Source organism: Dermacentor silvarum, chromosome 10 (assembly GCF_013339745.2).
Source record: "Dermacentor silvarum isolate Dsil-2018 chromosome 10, BIME_Dsil_1.4, whole genome shotgun sequence".
Lineage (NCBI taxonomy): Eukaryota > Metazoa > Arthropoda > Arachnida > Ixodida > Ixodidae > Dermacentor > Dermacentor silvarum.
In genome coordinates, this window is record NC_051163.1 from 63,175,502 (window position 1) to 63,181,715 (window position 6,214).

Genomic DNA, 6,214 nt, shown 5'->3' on the forward strand with positions numbered 1-6,214 from the left:
CGGACATTCAGGCAGATGATATCAATGATGACAACGTAGGCAAGCTCGTTATCGCTAGAAATCTTATCTTGCATTGTTGCTAGTGCAAATGTAAAGTGGGAAATGGTGTTTATGCATCTTAATAATGTAACAACAGATATCAGAGCCGAGGAAGCCGCCTGGAGACAAGGTCTCAGAACTGCGTCCGCGGCGGGTGCCCAGACCCACTAAAAAGACGCCAGACTCGAATCTCATTGATTTGAAAATAAAGTTAGCGTTCTTCTTCCTCTTGCCACAATGTTATGACATGCATGCTAATGCCTAATGCGCCGACTTTCTGAAATATTTTTTGCTCATTTAGTGTTGGTATCATTTTCTCTATGCATAAAAGGCAAGTGTGCTAGCTCAACCAAATATTAGCCAGTGCTATGTCTGCATGCTAATTCTTGTATCATCCAGTCAAAATGCGCTGCTCTCAGACAAATGCACCTGGCAAAACAGACTGCATAAAAAAATTGCACAACCCAACAGGATCTGCTCTGATCATTACTTCTCAAACAACAGAGATCAAAGCTCTTAAACCAGATACCAGGGCAATGTAAAAGCGTTGGGAAGAGGAAAAAAAGATGCCTTTCTGGAGATTGCATTTTACACATCACGGTGATGAACCTGAAAATAGAGAGAGATAAGGCAATCCGTGTTACAGACAATAATATACTGCTTGCAACACATCCACAGCTGTGGTGTCCTTGAGACCGTCGTATTTTATTTATTCAAGTTACCCCTGAAGGCCCTCTCGTTGGGGGTATTACACAGGGTATTACACATATATGTACACGTATACATGAACACACAAACACACTAACTAGAGCCCAATGGTTGTTACAGGAGAATGAATAAAGGCACTAACTATGGTAATGAATAAAGTGCAGAGTTAAAGTATAAAGTACAGTAAATTACAGTTATATAAAGTACAGTAAACACACTGTGAGAAGAACAAGCCAGGGGAACATTAATCAGGAGTGGTTGCCTATACGTTATGAATGAGGTCTTGAAATTCGCGAATGTTAGTTTCTGTAGCAATGTGTCAAGACAACTGGTTCTAATCCTTTATAGTGTTCGGTATTAAAGATTCAGAGTAGTGCTTTGAGAACCACTTTGTTAGGATGGTCCTGGCGAGGAAAGATAGCTGCAGGTCGCAGGAAAATGTTATCATGAATGGATGTGTGATGATAAAGTTTATGGAAAAGTGATAAGCGGGCAAGTGTATGGCGATGTGAAAGCTCTAATTACAATTGAGCGCAATTCTTTTAAAGCAGTGACACTAGTGAAAGGTTAGTATTTTGAATAGACGAAGCAAACAGCATGGTTTTGAAGGGCTTCGATGTCGTCAGTACTGGAATGTTTATAAGGATCCCAGATGGCAGATGCATACTCAATTTTAGGTCAGATTAATGTGGTGTAAGCAAGTTTACAAAGGTGAATAGGCGCTTGTCTAATGTTATGTTTAAGATGGCCGAAAGAATGATTAGATGAAGCAAGGGTTGTGTTAATACGGTAATCCCATGATAACACCCTACCGATACTGATACCCTACTCCAGCACTGAATTCGACAAATATCCCTTGCTAAGCAGCTTGAGCAAAAAGACATTTTCTAAAGTTACTTCGCTAAATGCGAAACATGCTACGTATACATTTGGAAGCACAAAGCACAGGGATTAGCGATAACAGGTATATGTGAGCGAGAGCTAATAGCTTGGGCCAACTGAACGGTACAAGAAAAATGCTGCAGAAATTACATGCCACAGTTCCAGAACATTCACAGCCCCCCAGACAAGAACAAGAATGCATTCCTCGAGAAGAACAATTAGACGTGCCATACTTGTCAACTTTAAAATTTCCAAAAAACCCATGGACATGAAACTGAGAGGGGTGAGAAGGGGGACTGGGAACAGCACACATATTTTTTTAAGTTTGCCCTGAGCACACGCCGTTAGCGGGACACATACACACTTTATTAACGATGGTTTAGCTTTAGGAACTGACCACAAGCAGCAGCAAACTAGGAATAGTAGAAATCAACAAGCAACACACCATTTTACGATCACAGTGACTTTTTCACCAACTTTGCTGTTGCAGATTTCGCCTGCTTCAGAAACTTGTCTGCATAAACTTGCCTGAATCAAGTGCCTTTCCGGCATCCTTCCACGCTCAAAAATCTTCAAGGTTCAGCGACTGACGAACGAAACTTTCCGAAACCAGAATTTATTTTTCTCGGAACTTGATGCAACATTCGTAGAATTGTAAAAGTGGCCAAAATTTGTCAATTTTAAGGAAAATTCGGGGGAGTTTGTAAGGATGAAAGACTGTAGACATGGACAGAACAAATGTCCTTGTCCACGTTCGCCCTTTTAATTGTTCGGCAAGAATAATGCATTCTCTAACTCGGACCAACTATCCCAGCTTGTTTTCCCTGCTGCGTTAAAGAACAGGCTTGCTCATAAGAAGCAAAAAAAAAAAAAAAACGAAACCACATGAGAATAAAGAATAATTTCTCACTCAAAATTTTTCAATCGAATTGCTTCAAACCTTCTAAATTAGACACCGCCCCTTCAGCGGGTATGGCGATTCCACACGTCCTTCCAAATGTTTCCAGAAAGTTAGGCGGAAATGAGTGAGTAATAGGTTTCATTTTTAAGCACCCAGATAACCTAGAAACCAACGAGACGTGACGCACCTTTGTGAAGGGCATCTGGACATGTGTCAGCGCATTTATGCTCCTCAAAACTCAACGCCAAAGAATCCTGGGATGCGCCCAATTTCCACAGCGCCGCGTGACCAGTCACGGAACCGACTCGATTACACCGTACACTCAACACTTTGTAACGGAAATGCGTTGGTGACAGACACTAACGTAACTTACCGAAGCGACCGCAGTTTCGATACCCAAATGTAGCACTGAAACAACGCCTTCTACACGCAGTCGACGTTCTGACGAAACAACGCGGTCCGGCTCAGTGTTGGAGCACGTACTGCAAAACGTTAAACCACGACGCTCGCGTTTTTTTTCTTCAGCCGTAGATAGAACAGCGAGTCGCACTCCGCGACGCGGTCACTGAAGTTTAGGAAGAGAAAACCAGCTGGGCTAGTAGCGCGCTGTTTTCGTTGGCCTCCCTGAGCATTAGGAGCAGACGCCCACACAAACTGGATCACTCGACAGAAGCCCGTGATCGACTGGCTGCATTTCTTTTTGCCACACAGCACAGCAGGGCGTGGCGGCACGTTAACTTGGGCAAGGCGACAGCCGCACTGTCAACGCGCGATAAAGCGGCACGAAAGGACGAGACAAGAGAGGCGGCTATCGCTCGAGCGTAGGATGTGTCACCACACACACACACACACGCACACGGAACGTTCAAGCTCATCCGGGACTTCCTCCGCGCTAGCTCTGGGTCCATTCGAGGCAAGAAAGTTCTAAATCAGGACAGTGGGCATCGATCGCGGCAAAAGTTTCACTACTTACTCGAAGGTGTCACGCTACCGGGGGGCCGTCGTCACGGCACGAAGGCGTCCTCGCATCGTCGCCTCTTGGGGCAGCACGTCGAAGGCGAGTCTAGTGGCGTCGTCGCGTTGGTCGCTTAGCGAAGGGGGGGACCTTCCACCAACCCGACAGTTCGAACACGGCCTCGCCGTTCCCGTCCCGGGAATCACGCACTCACGCACGACCAGGGTTTCGTTTCCGGGCGCCCCAACACACTCGTCTTGTCCGACACGGAAGCATGAGGATCAATTTTGCCGAGCTGCGCGTTCGAGAGCGATTACGAGTCGCCGACGGCCCATCGGTTCGCGCAGACCGTAGCCTGTTCCGCACACAGGGGTTCAACAACGCACAAGCAAACTGTTCGCCGTTGTTTCGTAGCTGCGTGGAGAAATCACTTCAGTGGCGCTGCCGTCGCAACACTCGATTCATGGAGGAAGTTCAGGAGTTCCTCCATGAAATCCCTCTTTTCAAGTTTGTCACGTCCTCGGTGACAAAGTTGAAGTTGGTTCTTTATTCTATGGTGACCGTTCGTACTTTCGTAATGCTTCTTTTGTAGGATTTAACTCTGACGTGGGGCCAGAGACGCTAGCCATAGCATTATGCACGAACTCCGTGCAGGCATTTGTAGGCCCGTGTGGAACTACAGACACCTAAACTTGGGCGCGGGCCATTCGATTCACGTGCAATGTTTTCGATGGCATACGCACAAGACATACGACAAGCATCGTGCAAAATAATTCATGGCGGAGCCACATTTTGGGCGATACCATGCATCTAGCTGGCGTCCGCCCCTACACCCTTATAAGTTTGTAATCTTTGGCGGCTTATCTTGCCCACAATAATCACCGTCTGGTTTACTTGCGTTTCCTTTTTTGACAACTCTGTGCTCGCTACTTTCCTGTCGAGAATGCAATGTCAAGTTGATAACGAGGATGCTAGCCACCATACACATGCCGTTCGTGACATGGAAGTACCGGGCGCGCAGCTTTAAAGAAAGGAAATGCGGGCAAGATAACGGACGATTGTCGTTGTAGAACAAGATAATTAAGACCATTTAATGAATTAGTCATAAACGACCACCGACTGCAGAAACCTTGCTTTTGCACTCCCACACATACGCAAAAGAGAGAGAGAGAGGGGGGGGGGAGACGAGTGCACAGCAGCAGCAGCAATCGATTCGGCATGTGCTACAACCTGATTTGGCTGTGTAGACAAAGTTGCATGCTATTATCATCCGATTCCAATAACAAACCAGGAGGTGACGATAACTGAGGTGACCAAACACATGCTGTTATGGAGGTTCTAGTGAAGCAACATCAATAAAAGTATACCTGAAAGTGTTTTGCCCAAAACTGAAAGTATGACCCTACATGAGCCACGTTTGTGATGAATGGATAATCGACCCATTTTGGGAAACTCTGAACTCTCGGCCTAAAGTGCCAATTAATTCAGCCTCCTAGAAATCGAGGCTCACTGCATTTATTGCATCTTCAGTGTAGTAGTAGAGACAAGAAATTTCAAATTATTCTGCATGCTTTTTCCTATACTAAAATGTGGACTCCAAGGCTGAACATTCAGAACGCACTTAGTGTGTGGAGGAAAAAAATTGCACTGTCACAGTGCACGTTGGGAAGGCCCAGAAGATGAAGAAAATTTCCCAGTATAACTCATTACAGCAAACAACTCGGGAGCAGTTTGCTAAATGACTACACAAGTGATGTGAGCCAGCAATCCTCTAGACATTTGCACACAGCTTAACCCACGTTCTAGCACAAGTCTCACACAAGCATCTTAAGGATGTCTGCAGCACATTTTAAATGTCATTGTTTATGTTAGTGTCTCCAAAGAGGGGAGAGATTAACTCTTTCAGACGCTACTTTATCCTGTTGATTGAAAACTTACTTTCACCACATTTCTTCTTCTTTCTGGGGTTTTACGTGCCAAAACCAGTTCTGATTATGAGGCACGACGTAGTGGAGGGCTCTGGAATAATTTTGACCACCTGGGGTTCTTTAACGTGCACTACAACGCAAGCACATGGGCATTTTTGCATTTCGCCTCCATTGAAATGTGGCCGCCGCTGCCGGCATTCGATCCCGCGATCTCGGACTACACCATCCGGTAGGCAAACATAAAAGTGTACGGCTACAGAAAAGATTAATAATTTTCAATTCTTCAGTGAGTTTTGTCAAGTTTACAGAATGTAGACTCCACATGAAAACTCACTACAGGAACATCAAACATGAGAACATCAACTATTTTGTGTATTGAAAAGCTTGCAAAACACTTATCCAGCCACTTGATTATGCCTGGTGCATGACATTGTGAACAATAAAAGAAGTGAACCCCCTACATACTGACACGAAGCACAAACACGCGACCGTCTACCTTCCAACTCATTTTACTAAACCATTTTGTACATGTTATCCAAAATTGCAGCACAATTCTAATCAGTGTTTCAAGATATACGTGGCACATTTTGAACACGATTACCTTCATCAGTGCTGTTGCTGTTGATGCACTATCTTTGTGTACACAGTTGTGTACATAGCGTCTGAAAGGGTTAAAGTGGCAACTGTAGTGGTGCAAAGCTATCCATAATAGCATCAGTAGACAAGACACTACCGATAGTAAAAACAAACTTGGATGGCAATTCAAAGTCTAGTTGAAATCGATGAAAGAGTCTTCCTGTG

The 6,214-nt window shown here is 44.8% G+C and overlaps 1 protein-coding gene across 2 annotated transcripts in view; it reads right to left on the bottom strand.

The window, feature by feature from the left end:
• LOC119465847 (sushi, von Willebrand factor type A, EGF and pentraxin domain-containing protein 1) overlaps window positions 1-4,011 on the bottom strand; it is a 35,345-nt gene extending 31,334 nt beyond the window's left edge. Inside the window, exon 1 of one of the 2 annotated variants that reach the window (XM_037726322.2) lies at window positions 3,504-4,011. The gene's annotated coding sequence lies outside the window, so the exon portion shown is untranslated. The remainder of the gene's footprint in view (window positions 1-3,503) is intronic. The other variant, XM_037726323.2, reaches the window with a different exon arrangement.
• Window positions 4,012-6,214: the final 2,203 nt, after the last annotated feature.